General features: G+C 34.8%; 1 pseudogene; it reads left to right on the forward strand.

Annotated features, from left to right (window-relative positions):
* Window positions 1-14,671: 14,671 nt before the first annotated feature.
* Window positions 14,672-14,781, forward strand: LOC122737805 (annotated as a pseudogene).
* Window positions 14,782-16,468: the final 1,687 nt, after the last annotated feature.

The following is a 16,468-nucleotide window of genomic DNA, read 5'->3' on the forward strand; positions in this document are numbered from 1 at the left end:
AAATTTCATGTACAAAAAAAGTGGCTAATTTATTCTTAGTCTTGGAAAGTATTTCTATTAAGGCAGCCCCTCACTCCCCCCTCCTTTATGTTAATACTGTGAAGAAAATGATGTATTCTTCTAAAGCTAATTTCTTGGAAAATAGCCATGTGGAAAAGATCCCCATGGCTCTGCCTCAGACTGTGTATACACCTTTGCACTCCCCTTACCCTTACTTTGTGTCATATATTTGGGCCTTCCAAAGTTACATAAGGCCCCAACAAGCATTAGGCTGATTTATTCATATTCAATAAGGACTCTTCTTACCCACAAGGAGGTAGTTTCAGTCACTATAAACCCATACTACTTTGAAGCTAACAATCAATATATACTCATCCAATGGCATAAGATCTCAGTACTTAAAGAAAATTATTTAAATTATAGGATGAAGTAGATAGTAAGACAATGACTTCTGGGTATTTCAAAATGCTTTGTTTAGACTTAGGCATGTCTAAAAGAATAATAAGCAAGAAAGAAGTATTAAAAACTAGACAGGATAAGTTATTGGTAGTTACAAAATAAGAATCATAAAGAATATAACTTAAAAAATGCAATTCTAAAAATTTGTGGCTAAAAGAAATTCATATATATATGTGTGTGTGTGTGTGTGGATATATGTATATGTATACCTGCCTACCTATATAAATATATATATGTATGTGTGTGTATATATGTGTGTTTATATATATGTGTGTGTGTGTGTGTATTTCCAGTTACAACGATGATACAGCATACCAAATTATTTGTGGAATGCTACTAAAGTACCCCTTACAGAAAATTTTATTTCTAAACACATATAAATAAAATAAAGGAAAACCAATGAACTGAGCATGCAACTTAAAAAAGACACAGCTGCTTAAAGTCAAAAAATTAATGACTGAAAAATTAAAGAGATTTTAAAAAATGGGAACAAAATACAAAGACTACTGATGCAAGGAATAAAAATGAGGGGTTTTATTAAAGTCCAATGAAATAGGCAAACAATTAGATAATTTGATTTCAAGAAGAGGAAAAGGGGAAGAGAAAGAGAAAGGAATACAGGGAGGGAGATGAGAAGAAAAGAAGGAAAAAGGAAGGAGAAGTGAGAAAAACAGGGACAGAGACCAGAAGAAAGACAAAATTATCCACATTTAAATGAAAAGGAAGGCACAATCAATGGAAATGATTTGTTTTTAATTAGAAAATATTATTCTCAATTATTTGTCAATTAACACCAAAAACATAAATAATATAGAATTTTTAAAAACTTGAGAGGCAACTTGGCATTGTATATAAGATATTTAATCTTAATCAGGAAGATCTGTGTTTAAGCATCACATCTGATACATACTAGCTGTGAGACCCTTGGCAAGTCATTGTACTTCTTAGTTCCCTAAACAACTATTTAAAAATTTGCAGTAATAGGGCATTGTCTCTCCACTCTTCCATTAGCCTGTGACATCTTTGAGAGGAAACTTTTTCATAGGTACATAATGTGGAAAAGTAAAACTATAAACCACCCTCCCTAAAAAATAATTAACTAGCCCTATGATTTCCTAGATGTTGAGAACTTGAATGAATAAATAAATTAACCTCTTATTAAGTGCTAAGCATGTGCAAAGCACTGTGCTAACTACTGGGGTTACAAAGGGAAAAGTAAGACACCCCTTTCAAGTAGATCGCATTTTAATGTAGGGAGCTTATTTGAAAAGTTTCATCTGTAGTCATTCTAAAGGTCCCATGGTCTTTAGGGTGAAACAGCAAAACAGTTGGTGATACTGCTTTATTAATGTCATTTCCACTGATAAAATCTCAGTTTCTGATAGTGAACCATTTGACAGGGCCAAGGACTTTGGTGACAAGAAATTTCTTTTCTAGGTCTTCTATGAATGTGGCTGTAGCAACTATGGGACCAGGCTATACCTACACAGAAGCTGTTTTCCGGGATGATAGCTATAGTTTATTATAACCTAGCTACAGTTGGGTTGGAAGTGTCGTATGTCAAAGTCTTTTGGGTTCAGTGTTTTAGGCTTGTCTCCATCAGGGTTTGAAGGATGATAGTGGTCATTATGGTCATTGTAGTTTGACTTGTCTGGCACATGCTGCCTCTTTTCTCCCTCAGGGTACCTTACCATGTCAAGTAGCCTAATTTGCCTGCCCTGTGGGTGCTAGTTGATTGACAGCTAGTGGGCAGCTACACAGGAATTGTTCCCATGGATGATAGCTGTGAGTGATAGGCTAAAAATAGAACCACTCATCTGAGTGGTGCTGCCATTTCCTGCTCCTGTTGGTAGCAATTAGTCAGCAATTGTTTCTGGGCCCCATCTCTACAATCAGTTCTCCCCTAAATGATGACTACAGGAACTGATTGGGCTTAAGAGTAAACCTGGTCATTTGAAGGACATTAGTATTCCCAGGACTTTGGGGTTTAGGGTCTTGGATTGATTTCATCAGGGTATCCTTACACCTTAGAGATGATAAGATGCTTCTCCTGTCTTCACCTCTCTCTGGTATTAGAGTCTTCAAGAATGGCTTGGATCAAGAATAAGTTAAGGTAGTTTCTTAGGGTCAATGGTTAAGTCTGTATTATAGGAAAGGCTTGGATCCAAGTCTTCCTAACTCTACATTCAGATTTCTATCCACTTTATCAGCTGACTTATTCACTGCAAATATTGAATAGAATACTGGCAAATGAACTACAGTATTATAATTTTTTAAAAAAATATGCTATGAACAGGTTGGACTTATCCTGGGAATATGAGAGTGGTCCAATGTTAATAAAATTCTGAGAATAATAAATGCTAATAAATAATAAAAATCACTTGATTGTCCCTTTATACACTCCACATGCACCTTCCATCAATAAAATATTGCTTTAACATCTGTTAAAAATACTAAAAGCTTAAATTTCCATAAATAATTAGAAGTCACCATGTTGTTCTCCTTAATGAAAAAAGATATAGGCTAAACAATAGTTGACTTAGTTATAGGGGTAAGGGGATGAGCAGACACAAACTGTAGTCATTAATGAGCAAATACCAGTTTATAAAAAAGTAGCTATTTAATTAGGAAGTCTTTAGAGGCAGGTACATTATCTTTAGTAGCTCAGTGAATAAAATATTGGACCTGGAAAAAGGCAGACAAGAGTTCAAATACTGCCTCAGACATTTCCTATGTGATGCTGAAAGAGTAACATAAGCTCTTGCAGCCTTAGTTTCCTTATCCATAAAGTTGTGGTATGAATGGAAGCAGGATGCTTTCAGAAAAAACTGAGAAGACTTACAAGAACTGATTCAAAGTGAAATGAAAAGAATCAGAAAAACATTGTACACAGTAACAATATCATATGATGATCAGCTGTGAATGATTAACCACTCTCAGCAATACAATGATCCAAAACAAGTCTATCTGCAGAAAAAAACATACTTAGGTTATGGTTTTAAATTCCCATCTTTCAAATAAAACCATTATTTCCCTTTTTAATCTTTAAAGAACAACAGAGCAGCAAAAACCCATAGGTCTATTATATACATCAAGGTTATCACCTTACTTCTTGGAGTATTTGGGGTGTTTAGGAAGGGTTTTGGAATTGCTGTGGATCATTGTATTGATTAGAGTAACTAAGTTTTCCACAGTTGATTAACATTATAATTTTGCTGTTACTGTATGCAATATTCTTCATTTTGCCTCATTCCATGTAAGTCTTCCCAGGTTTTTCTAAAACCATCTTCTCTATTATTTCCTTTAGCACAATAGTATTTCATCAAAAACATTACCACAGCTTGTTCAACCATTCCCCAATTTATGGACAACCCCTCAGTTTCCAATCCTTTGCAAACAAAGATATGCAAAGCAAGCTATATACAGAATAAATAGAAAATAATTAAGAGGGAAGGCACTATAATGAAAATTAGTTAGGGAAGGCTTCCTGTAAAATCTAAGTTTTTAGTTAAGATTTAGGAAGTTAAGAAGGCCAATAGTAGAGTGGAGGATGGGGTATTTTCCAGGCCTGGGAGACAGGCAGAAAGAATGCCTGGAGCTGAGAGATGGAGTGTATTGTTTATGAAACAGCAAGGAGGCCCATATCATGAGATCTAAAAAGAGTATGTGTTGGGGCATATGATGTAAAAAGACTGGAAAAGTAGAAGAGAACGAAATTACAAAGATCTTTAACTTTTTGAAAGTCCTTCATTATCACCCAAATATGTGAGCTCTCTGAGCCTGAGCTTATCCATTATATTCTTGGCCAGCGCACATCCAAAATATTTTACATCATTCTGATGTGTGTGGAGAGAAGAAATGAAGCTATAGAGGTCAACCCAGAGCACATTTGCCCAGTTCTCCCTTGGAAATATCCAGAGACACTAAAGACCTGGTGATTCATTGTTTAGGCCTTGGGGAAATAGCAAACTTCATGTTGTTTTCAATCATGTAATAGCACTTTCATGAAATGGCTTAATATTTTAAAATAATATTGAAAACACTGAGTGGTCCCTTGATTATCTATCTGTCATATGAAAGGGCTGAATCTGTTAAAAGAACACTTCTTTGATTGCTAATCTCTTGGTGTGCTCCCACAGGTAGAAAGACATAAATTTCAATGAAGTATGGTGACCGTATATTTTCTTCTCTTGGTGTCATGGCAGTTGTACCCTGTGGTAAGCCACGATTTAAATTTAGGTACAAGTACATAAACTTTGTCTCTATGTTCTTGTAAGCCTTTCTGTCTGTGGGTATTCTTTTCCTTGAGTAGATAACTTTGTGAGCTTGAAGGTTGTGGAGGTCTATCATCTGTAGCATCAGAATCAATCATACCAGTTTCATTAAAGCAGGCAGGAAACTTGGTTAGAATACCCCCCTCCTATAGTATAATAGTTAGAATGACATTCCCCTTCCCCAATTCCGCAAGTAAGAGGGCTTCGTTTCCCTCAAGATTGCTGCAAGCAGGAGGACTGACCCGTTGACCATCCATATTGCCATAAAGATTTTCTCTTGCAGAGTGTTTGGACAATGCAAGATGAGGCTAAAATGTAAAGGATAATTAGCATACTGAAAAAAAGAACGCTAAGCCTTAATGAGGTGTAAAAATTAACCTCCCAACTGATTGTAACTTGTTGGTGTTCAGTTTTTTCAGTCATGTCTGACTTCATGACCCCATTTGAGATTTTCTTGGCAAAGATATTGAAATATTTTTCCATGTTTATTTTTAATATATGGAATAAAACAATCCATAATGTAGTATAATAAAAAAGATTATTGTACATAAAACCGAGTAGGTATTATGTACAACTTGCTATTCCTTCCAAATATATAATAAAGTTATAATATGTAATATACACATATACATATATGCATATATGTATATGAATATGCATACACACATATACATATACATAAATATATGCCTATATCTGTCAATTATTCTATACACATTTCTATTTATAAGTTCTTTCTCTGGATGCAGATAACATCTTCACATATGCTTTATAATTAATTTGGATATTTCTAATAGTCAAAATAACTTATTCAATCAAAGTCATTCTTAAAACAATATTGATATTACCGTATACAATATTTTCTTGATTCTCTTCATTTCAGTCTTCATTATTTCATTCAAGTCTTGCCGTGATTTTTTAAGATCAAGCTCATCATTTCTTATAGTACAGTAGTATTTTGTCAAAACCATATACCACAACTTGTTCAGCTATTCACCAGTTGATGGACAGATTTGCAATTTCCAGTTCTTTGCCACAACAAAGAAAGAGGCTCTAAACATTTTAGAACATATAGGTTCAAATGGTTTGCCATTTCCTTAACCAGCACATTATACAGATGGGGACATTGAGGCAATCAGGGTTAAATAACTTGTCCAAAGATACATAGCTAGTGTCTGAGGGTGGATTTTAAACTCAGGTAACCAGACTTTCCTGCCCATTCTCCAACATTTAGTAGGAAATGTCATCCAAATGGATAGCTACATGATACACATCATCAATGTGTTATTAGAAAGTAAAAGCAGAGTCAAACAAATAACTTACACATCCAAGTAGGAATTATTCAAACTTATAACACAGCTAGGTGAGACTTTAGGAAATGAAAAAGGTATATTGCAGTGTAACTTTCTCAACAATCCTACTATGTTGGTAATGAATATGTCATTAAAAGGGGAGATTCTATGCCTGTGGAGAACAAGTGTAATTGGTCACTAGCATTGTACTTTGAGGTTTTATTAATCTTGTAAGAAAATGTCTTTCTTATATAATGTAGTTTTTTAAGAAAATCTCTTTTTGACCTAGTCTTAAAAGTTTTAAAGGGTGCTAATTGTCTGAAGTACAGGAAAATTAGCTTGTGTACAGTCTTTATAAATTCATGATGAGTCTTTACAGCAGCTTGGCCTTTGCATATAGTACACACCTTTGAGAGGTAGCTGTTCTTTCTAGGCAAGTGACTGCCCAGGACTAACATAAGCAATTCCTTATAGAAACAACTATTATTTCATAGGAGTGGGACCAAGCCTTCACAATAATATAATTAAAAAATTTATGAAAAAAAACAATTATAGAATGTTATGGGAAAACTAAAGGTTAAAAGTAGGTTATGGTATATTTCAAGGAACAATTATTAACATCCTACAGGAAAAAAGGACTAAGTAGCAATACACTTGTACAATTGTTTCTTCTTTTAAGAAAAAAGTTTCAATGAAAGTCTCAATATACAGTACAGAGTAATTGAATCCAATATTTCACAGGGGATTGTGTGTTACTTAGTCATATTCTACATGTAGAAACCATGCATTAGTGGTATCTCTAACCATTAAGCAGATAGTAGTGGTCACTAAAGGTAGAGATGTCAAATACAGCCACATGTGTTAGCAACATTCCTGAGTGTGGCCTAAGATAGGTTAAGATATATTAAGAAATATTTAACAAAATAAATCAGAATACAGTAGAACATAAATAATGTTAATATATGGTTTTCTAGGTTAATTAATATGTGATTATAGGAATCCTTATGCAGTTTCATGGCCTCCATTTCTATTTGAGTTTACCACTTGCAGGGAAGTGCTACACCATCATCATCAGTACATATGCTCCCACCATGACAAACCCTGATGAGGTCAAAGAAAAAGTTTTATGAAGACCTGGAATCCTTCATCATCAATGTGCCAAAAGAAGACAAGCTTAAATATTTGGGTGACTTTAAAACACATGGTTGGCAACAGTGGAGCAGAAAAGAAGTTGGCAGCTTTCAGAGATTGCAAGTATAGCACAACATTTATTCATCTGGGTCAGAATATTTGCAAACATAAAGATTGGTGCAATGAAAATGATGGAGATATTCAGAAACCACTAAATAAAAAATGAGAACACCACAAGGTTTACAGCAACATAGTTCACCAGTCTCTAAGAAGGCAACATTTAAATCCATTAAAAGTAAAATGAAACTTAGGGATGCAGGATCCTTTGCTTAGTAGGAAGGAAGAAGAAATTGTTTTACACTTATAATAACAATCCAGTGTGCTTTTATGTTGCCATAAAGGCTATTTATGGGCCAAAGACCCTATAGTGTATCTCAACTACGCAGTGTTGATGGAGTCACATTCATTAGTGATAAATATTTGATCCTGGAGAGATGGACTGAACAGTTCCATAGTGTTCCCAACAGATCATCAACAATCAGTGCTGAAGCCATTGACCATACACCTAAGGTTGAAGTCAATCTCTCTCTATCTTAACTTCCAACTGAAAAAGAGATTTTTAATGTCATAAGAGTCCTCTCATGTGTCAAAGTACCTAGTGCTGATTTAATTCCAGCTGAAGTTTACAAGGCAGGGGGTCCACTGCTCATACAAATGCTGAATAAAATTTTCCAAGAGGAAGTGATCTCCTAAGGAATTCAAGGATGCCTCCATTTTCCATCTCTTTAAAGGAAAGGGAAATAAGTTATCCTGTGACAATTGCAATGTGGTCTCCTAATAGGCTGATCCTTCACCTAGGAGATAGTCATCTACCATGTGAAGTCATTGTAACTTCAAAAAAGGTTGAGAGATGGTTATGGTGGTGTTTGCTGCTCAACAACTCTAAGATAAATGTGAGAAGAACAAGGGTCTGGGCCAACATGCATCAATCTAACAAAGTCCTTTGATACTCTCAGTTGTGACCGCTTGTGGAAGATCATGGGAGAAATTTGGATGCCCAGGGAAGTTCATTAGTATTTTATGCCAGTTTCAATATGGTATGCTCACATGGGATTTGGATAGAGGATGATGCTTTTTATGTCTTTCCTAGTCACAATGGAGTAAAGCAGAGCTGTATGCTTTCTCTCTTGGTTTGTTTGGTTTTTTTAAGCATGATGTTTTCTGCAATGTTCTCAGATGTCGTCAAAAAGAAGGAAAAGAGTATCACGGTCAGCTATTGTATTGTTGATAAATTACTTAACTTGAAAAGACTACAAACCAGATTAAAGTGGAAGGAGAAATTGGTGCATGACTTTTTGTTTGCAGATGATTCTCAATCAATGAAGCCTCTGAGGCTGAGATGTACAAGGAATGGATCAAGTCTCTGCTGCTTGTGCTAATTTTGGCCTAATAATTAACACCAAAAAAAAAAAAAAAAGAAGTTCTTCACCAGCCAGCCCCCAACACTATCCATATGTGGAACCAACTGGTTTTAGCAAATGGAAAATTTTTTACTGCTATGGATAAGTTCACTTCCTTTGATAGGATACTTTCCAGGGATGCACACATATAGAATGAGGCAACTTCAGGCATTACCAGAGATAGGCTCCATGTTTGGGAGGCTCCAAAGGAAAGTGTTGAAGAGAAGAGGTATTAGATTGCCTACAATCATTGTTTTATGCAGTGAAACCTGCACAGTATACCAGTGCCATTCCAGGAATTGAATCATTTCCATTTGAATTTTCTTAGGAAGATTCTGATGATCACCTGCCAAGATAGTCACCAGAAACTGAGATCCTTAGCATTCAAACTCTACTGAAACTGTGTTGGGCCATATTGTTAGAATACCAAACATACATTTTTCCCCAAAGACTATTTTTACCAGAGAACTCACACAAGGAAAGCAATCACATGGTCAGAAGAGTAATACAAAGACACCTATCAAGACTCATATGAAAAACTTTGGTATTAATTGTGGAACATGAGAGACACTGGCACAAAACTGCATGATATGGCATGTCCACATCAAAGAAAGTGCTGTGCTCTATGAGCAAAGCATAATTGCAGCAGCTCAAAAGAAACATGAGATGAACAAATTTAGAGACATTTCCATTCCAAATGTTCATGTAGACTATTTGTGCCCTACCTATAGTAAAGCCTTCTGATATTGTATTGGTCTGAACATCCACAGTCTGACATAGCTGTACCTTGACCCCAACATACTGTTGTTATTTGGTCCAATTTGAGAATGAAGGAGAAAAACTAACTAATATGGGCACAGAAAAATGCATATAAAAAGGTAGCCTTGGAAGGAAAGAATGGCACCAGGATCCCAGCTAACCAAGAAAGACATCAAGTAGAAAACAGCCTGAGTAAACCTCAATCTTAATGCAAACTAAGGATTCCCAGAAGCAGAGATGAAAAAACATTACATGCTAGGCATAAAATATATCTAATTCAAAGGCAAGAAATTGAAAGTTGTGTGTCAGGAATAACAAAAAATAAGTTTTATTGGATCATATATTGTATATGTGAAGAGCAGTGATATGTAGTAAAGCTAGAATTATATGTTGGAATTACATTGTAAAGAACTTTAAATGGCAAAAAGAGGAATATATTTGATCCTAAAGATAATAAGGAGCTACATGATCAGCCATGAAATTTAAAAAATCATGTTGGTAGTTGTGTGCGGTATAAATTGTTATGGAGAGAGACTTGACATGGGAGGAACTATTAAGAAGTTTTCACAATAGTCCAGGGGAAATGTTATGAGGCTGGTGGCATATCCCATATAAAAGACTAATAGTTTGTTCATGATATAGGAATAGAATTTAGGAGAGAAAGTAGAGTTATTATCTGCATAGAGTTGATAATGGAAACTGATGAAGCCACCTAGAAAGTGAATGTTCTTCATCCTTCATTTTCTTTCTTTCCTTTTCTCTCTTTTGCAAGGCAGTGTGGGGTTAAGTTACTTGTCTAGAGTCACACAGCTAGTATTAAGTGTCTGAGGTGGATTTGAACTCAGGTCCCTCCTGAATGCCAGGGCCGGCTGGTTAATCTACTGCACCACCTAGCCCCCTGCCCCCCCCTCATCCTTATTTTCAATGAGAACCAACGACATCATGGAGAGATGTCTTGAACTCAAGAGTTGCACAGAGTTGTTAGCATCACTCTTCCAGAGTCATCAAAGTCCGTGACAAGACAAAAAGTCATTATGTCTGGTGATGCTTCAGGATACGGTAATAAGTGTCTGAGATTAGATTTTAACTCAATTGTTCCTGACTCCAGAACAGTGTGCACCTAGCTGCTCAGATAATGGAGCCATTTTTGCTGAAGATGACAGACGATAATCAAATTATCGGTCATGTAAAGGAATTGTCCTTTGTGAAGAAGTGACCATCTTTAAGAGTGGTAAATTAATTTCACAAAATCAGTATGAAAAATTCAAATCCAAGCCTTCTGTGTACAAATCCAGTGTTCAAACATAATTTTAAAACTATAAAATGAAAGTTGTTAGTCATTCCAATAGGCTATAAGATAAAAAAAGCACATTTAACATATACAGATTATATGCTGAGTATTTAAAAAGAAAAAGAAAACCTGTTTTAACTTCTCTGTTCTAAACTCCTCTACCCTAAATTAGAAATTGCACTAAACACATTTAAAATGATTAAATCCAGGATGATGTCTTAACTTACCTCTGAAGTGGGTTTAAGTGAGGCAAAGCTGCACAAAGTCATCAGCCTCATTCTCTCTTCCAGAGTCCAATGGCAAGACAAAAATCAGGATGACTGGTGATAGCCCAGAATGCAGTGGATGACCTTGGTGTCTTAAATATTTGGCCAAGCTCTAAGTGCTCCACAGTGTCTGCTTTGGCCTCCTTCATGGTTATTGAAACAAATTGTTCTCATCTATCCATTCTATGGGGAAAGTCTTCACATTCTTGGAGTAGACACCCCCCCTAACTCACTGGAAGGTTTGAGCTTGTTGGTTACTCTCACCCTAGTATAGCCCATCTGCTGAGAGAGTTTTGGCAAGATGTGGCCATTGCACATGCTACAGCCTCTTAGAGCCGCAGGTGAGAGGTTTTTTTGTTTTGTTTTGGGTTTTCTTGTTGTTGTTGTTGTTTTTTACTTTTGGCTTGCCACTGGACTTCAATGTCTGCAAGAGAGAGTGAAGCAAATGTGTGCAACTCTACCTCACTTAAATTCAATTCATGCTAAAGTCAAAAGACATTACCCCATGGTCCTCTTCAAAATTGAAGGACAAACAACAACTGGTGCTTACCAATCTTACATTTTAAAAAATACAGCATTTTTTATAAATCACATTTAATATAATAAATACATCAGATTTGTAAATAGTAAAAATGTACCCTTCCAAGATTTCCAATAAAGCCACAAATGGATAATTTTAAAAGATACAAAAAGAAAAAAGAAAGTAGCAAAGGCAGATATTAGTTGTTATAATTTTCCAGGACACTAATTAAAACAACTCTATATAAAATCTAATTGTCTTGCATATAACAAGAAATTCAAAAGTTAAACTTTTATGCTTGGCCACAAGAACCTCTAAGCGGTACCTAAATAAAATGAAACAAAAAGTGCAAAATGTAATAAATATGGAGGGAACAATAAGGAGAATGTGCAATGTTAGACTCAATTTAGGAGTTGAATGCTGAAAATTATAATTGATAAATAAGGGAAAATATCAATTCATAAGACAAGGGGAAATGTTAAACATAATCAAAATTATGACCTGTTTTTTTAGATATTTCTTTTGATATTTTGTATTTTTTTTTCTTTCTCAGATTTATTTTCAATCTTTTGATTTTTGTTTATTCTTAAATTAGAGAAGAAATAGGGTAGCAGGTGAGCAGTGGATAGAGTGACAGTCCTGGATTCAGGTAGACTCATATTCATCTTGCCTCAGACACTCACTTACTAGCTGTATGACCTTGGGTGAGTGATTTAACCCTATTTACCCAAGATAATAGAAGATTAAACAGAGATCGTAGCCTAAGCTCAGAAGAGGAAATAGAATTAGCTGTAAAAGTAATTACCAAAGAAAAAGTCCCTTATTCTGATGGATTCACAGGAGAATTTTGTCAGACTTTTAAATAACAATTAGAACCAACACTGTAAAAATTATTCTCAGAAACTGAGAAAAAGTGCATCTTAAAGAATCTTTATAAGACAAATATATCTCTAAATTCTAAACCATGGAAGAATAAATATAGGAGAAGTGAGGAGCAATATCATTAATGACTATCAAATTAAAAATGTAAATAAAATCCTTTCAAACACATTACAATGATTAATAAAAGAAATTATTAATTATCTCCAAGTTGGTTTTATAACAAATATTATGCATTAAAAATAATCATACTAATTAATCATTAATAATAAAAACATTCAAAACTACATTAGCATCTCAAAAGATGAAGAAAAAACTTTGCTATTTAGGTTAGAAAACTTACAAAATATAGGCCTAGTGGGACCATTTTTAATATCATTTTTTAAAAACTATCTAAAACCAAAAATATGTATCACATGCAACTTGAATATACAGTAGAAACTTTTCCACTATAGCCTTATTTAATTGCCATAACTAAAGATGCTCACTCTTCCCACTATTACTTTTTTATAGTTCTGGAAATGTTACAGATTGAAATAAGACAAGAGAAAGAAATACTAAAGATAGGTAAAAAGGAGTAAAACTATGCTAATTTGCTGATTACATAGTGGTTTACTTAGAAAATCCTAGAAAATCAATAATGATATTGATTACAACAGTTAATAACTTCAGCAAAGTTGCTGCCTACAAAATAAATCATTAAAAATCAACAGTGGGGCAGCTAGGTGGCACAGTGACTAGATCACTGGCCCTGGATTCAGGAGGACCTGAGTTCAAATCCGACCTCAGACACTTGACACTTACTAGCTGTGTGACCCTGGGCAAGTCACATAACCCCCATTGCCCCACAAAAAAAAAAAGTGAATGCTGCAAAATTACAAAGAACAATTAGGACTCCAAAAAAGAGATGTGAGAAGATGTTCCCATGTCTTTTCTCTGAAGAGGTGGGAGGTCTACAAGTGTTCTACATAGCACATATTTTCAGATTTTTTAATGTGTTATTGACAAATTGTTTTTTTTCCTTTCTTTTTCTTTTTTTTTTAGAATAACTGTGTATTATAAGTCAAGCAGGGGTTTTCCCTACATTAGCATGGGGAATGTTATTGTATGGCTTGAATGGAAGCCCTGAATAGATGATCTCTAGCCTATTCTCCCATTCTTTTTCTCTAAGGAGACGGTAATTCCTATGAAAAAGGGAACCTGTCGGTTGGGGCTACTCTGCTCACCCTCAGAAGTTAAAGGTATATCTATCTGCTTCTTAAATAGTATTCATCTAGGGATGTGATTTTTTTTTGTTATTTTTAGGTTCAAGCTAACTTCTGATCTTGTTTCCTGGAGGAAGCAGGAAACAAACTTTATATCCAGGTTGATGTCTTTCTTGCCAATACCAATTCCCACAATGAACAAAAATAAGAACTATCAATGACTCGATGCAAGTTGATAGCAAAACAGAAATCAGAGAAATGTAGGAGAATATATACTAGACAATACAGTGTTAATGAGCTCTTAAGTGGGAGAGGAGTCATCTCAATCAAAAGAAAGAGTGCTAGCTGATCTCACCCAAGGGAAGTTCCCCAAAGTCTGTAGTATAGTAACCTGAGGACATGGACATCATGGAGATTGCAAGCTCCTCTCATTTTAATTTTTCTTCAGTATTATTTTTCCTTTAGCAACCTGAAGTGGGATGGTATCATCCATTTTTCTCTTCAAAGGTAGAAGCTGGAAGCATCTGAATACCAGAGAGACCTAAGAGACTAGAAGCAACTCTCAAACTCAAAAGAGCAAGCCTCTTTTTCTCTCCTGCTCTTGTCAACTCCACTATTCCCCTCACACAGGAGCTGAACGTTTTTCTCCACCAATGAGGAGATAGTTGCATACCAATGAGATTTGGGACTTTGGTTATATATAGGATTGCTCTTCAGAAGAGGTGCGGGAAGGGATACTAGGGGAAACTATGATGATTTTTAAAAATTAATTAATTAATTAAAACTTAATATTAAAAAAAATTACAGTTCTCTGGTGTTACTGAGGATTTTGCATTGTTTAGTTTCTATCTTCTTTGTCCTATAGGTTCATCTATAAGTACTGTACATTTTCTTCATGCTTTCTCTTTTCTTAAGTTAAAAGTGTTAAAGGTATCTGACAAAAGTAACTAATATAATATCTTGTTGGTCCAAAACCGCCACTTTCATGTATTTTAATACTCTATTTGAAAGAAAGAATATTTATCTTTCTTATGTTGACAACATTATAATTGTATTTTATTTAAGGTGTTATTTCAATTTATATGTGAAGTCAACACTGTAATTGAAAATATTGATTTTTCAAAGTCATAGCTAATTTGCTTCTTGGCCTTTTGGCTAATATCAAATGTAGTATCTGTTGTTATCAATTTAATATCAAAGTCACAGTTAATAAAATTTAAGAACATAATACTTTGGGGAAGATTTGAAAGCATATTGTTATGACATTTGCTGCTGTAAAGAATAGGATGAATTAATAGAAAATGCAATGAATGTGGAACTTTCAAATAAATTATTTTCACCAATATGAATGATAATTTTTAGAAGCTTTACCTTTTCCTTATTTCCACATTTCTAGTACTTGGTGATAAAATCACTAGTTTAACAGAAATAGAAGCCTAATTAACTTAATTAATTTTCCTCTTTGCACATCAATAGAGTGAAAATATGACAAAAATGATTAGAGGGGGCAGGTAGGTGGCACAGGTGGATTAAAGCACTGGTCCTGGATCAGGAAGACCTGAGTTCAAATCTGGTCTCAGACTTTTGACACTTACTAGTTTTGTGACCCTGTGCAAGTCACTTAACCCTTATTGCCCTCCCCCCCCAAAAGATTAGGAAATATGTAGCAAATATTTATATCAATAAGTATAACTCATTGAACTGCTTATCAAGAATAGGATACACGGGGCCAGGTAGGTGGTGCAGTGGATAAAGCACTGGCCCTGGATTCAGGAGGACCTGAGTTCAAATCCAGCCTCAGACACTTACTAGACATTTACTTTACTTAGACATTTACTAGCTGTGTGACCCTAGGAAAGTCACTTAACATCAATTGCCTCACCAAAAAAACCACAAAAAACAAAGCACCATAAGAATAGGATAAACAAATGTTAGTGTAGTGAATGATATCCCATCATTGAATATTCTAGTGAATTTTCAGTATGCTTTTAAATCAGTCTTTGCTTTCAGTGTGTCTTCAAAATCCCCAAGGCACTAACCTAACAGAAAGCAGGCAAATTTATAAAAAGTTCAGAGGTTAGTAAAGAATCATAAAGTCCACAACATGCCAGAAATATGTAGTTTAAGTTAGAGACTTTCACTGCTCCATGTTTTCAGGATAAGACTCAGAGGAAAAAGTGAAACATATAAATATATATATATATATATATATATATATATATATATATATATATATATAAAATATATATATAAATATATATATCTATATCTATATATATAACATATTTCCCTACTTAACAACATTTTGTTTTAGAAATTATACTTTTTTCTTTACAGAATCACAGATTTGTTGAGGTGAAAGCAGTCTTAAAGATTATCTAGCCAACACATACACCAATGGAATCCCCACCATAACATACCCAAAAAGTGGTCACTTGGCTTCCAGTTCAAGGCATCCATTGCTGTGGCCAATCATATCCCAAGGTAGTTGATCATACTTTTAGACTGCTCATTGTAAAAGATTTTCTTAGAACACCAAACCTAAATTTACCTCTTTGAAATTTCTACCCACTTCTTGCTTTTGCCCTTTGAAGCCAAACAACAAATCTAATGCCTCTTAATAATTAAGCACAGCTATTATATACCCCTACTTATTCTTTTCTCCAGAATAAACATTTAAAGTTCCTTAAACCAATTCTAATATGTCCAGAACGAAAGCACCTCAAGTTGTTCTCCTCTGTATGTTCCCTAGCTTTCCAATATCATTTGTAAACTCTACTTTCGGACTGAACTCAAAACTTCCAAAGGTGATCTGAGGCAGAGCAGTATGCCAGAGCAACTATCACCCCCTTAATCCTGGAATACGTGGCTTACTGAAATGTAGCCTAAGATCTCCACAGCTTGTTTGTTCTAGTACAATAGCATACCCAGT

The sequence above is a fragment of the Dromiciops gliroides genome, chromosome 1, assembly GCF_019393635.1.
Source record: "Dromiciops gliroides isolate mDroGli1 chromosome 1, mDroGli1.pri, whole genome shotgun sequence".
Classification (NCBI taxonomy): domain Eukaryota; kingdom Metazoa; phylum Chordata; class Mammalia; order Microbiotheria; family Microbiotheriidae; genus Dromiciops; species Dromiciops gliroides.